Genomic DNA, 1,242 nt, shown 5'->3' on the forward strand with positions numbered 1-1,242 from the left:
AAACTCTGTTTAGTGTTTGCAGGTTATAGTTGTGTGTGTGTAAACTAAATTCTTTGAAAATATAATAAGTTATTACGAAACGCGTTCAAGTGTCGCGTCAGACTAGAAATAAAAATGAATTTTGGAGAATTAATTTTTCAATTACCATCGACAGTGAAAAGAAACATAAGAAATATTGAGAAAATTAATGTTAGGATTTAGTAATAGTAAAATCTTACTTTTTCGGTCATATTTAATAATACATACATACATACATACATACATACATACATACATACATACATACATACATACATACATACATACATACATACATATATACATACACGTCCAATCAGCATATAGCTATTTCGGGACAAAATTCAGTACAATTTATATTGGTGAGACGCCACTGTGATGAGGAGTTTAAATATCACAGGAACTGTAGGTTAATGTGTGACATTGGTGAGGTTAGATGAAGCATCTACCAGCATCAGCTGGAGGCTGATGGAGTGTTGTGGAGGCTGGTGGTACTATGCCCAGATGTTGGAGGGTGGATTTGACCCCTCCCACCCTCCCCCCCCCCCCATTGACCGCAGAACGTCTAAGGTTACTTTCCACTCTCGCTTACCAAGAGAATCGCCCCCCCCCCAACACACACACATGCATCAGATTCTTAACTTACAGTATTTATGATTTACCAATTTATGTTACTACACTGACTCTCAATTTCACAATATTGTATAAACTTTGATGAATCGCACGTCTATGGGTCATCCAATAATGTTAGCAGACTTCTAGATGTTACCACTGCTAGGTTTAGGCTCGGCTACAAGTACCTCTGGGAGTTTGTAACATCTGATGATGTAGATTTGACTAAATGTAAACTGTCATCAGAACTATTCGCATACTTTGCGTCATTATATAATGGAATGTGAAAAAATCGCGGAATTTAGAGAAAACAACATCAATAGTGTCCATGAAATGTGTAAGTACTTCATTCATAATGATGTGCTGCCCGAAATCTTAACGAAGTATCCAAAATTTGCTTACTGTAGGTAATGCATGCACATGACTGTAAAGCTGCCGCCCAGTTGGGTGGGTGTGGAGCACATGACTGTAAAGCTGCCGCCCAGTTGGGTGGGTGTGGAGCACATGACTGTAAAGCTGCCGCCCAGTTGGGTGGGTGTGGAGCACATGACTGTAAAGCTGCCGCACAGTTGGGTGGGTGTGCAGCAAGACTAGTAACTGTGTGACTCACCA

The sequence above is a fragment of the Procambarus clarkii genome, unplaced genomic scaffold (genome assembly GCF_040958095.1).
Source record: "Procambarus clarkii isolate CNS0578487 unplaced genomic scaffold, FALCON_Pclarkii_2.0 HiC_scaffold_139, whole genome shotgun sequence".
Taxonomy (NCBI): domain Eukaryota; kingdom Metazoa; phylum Arthropoda; class Malacostraca; order Decapoda; family Cambaridae; genus Procambarus; species Procambarus clarkii.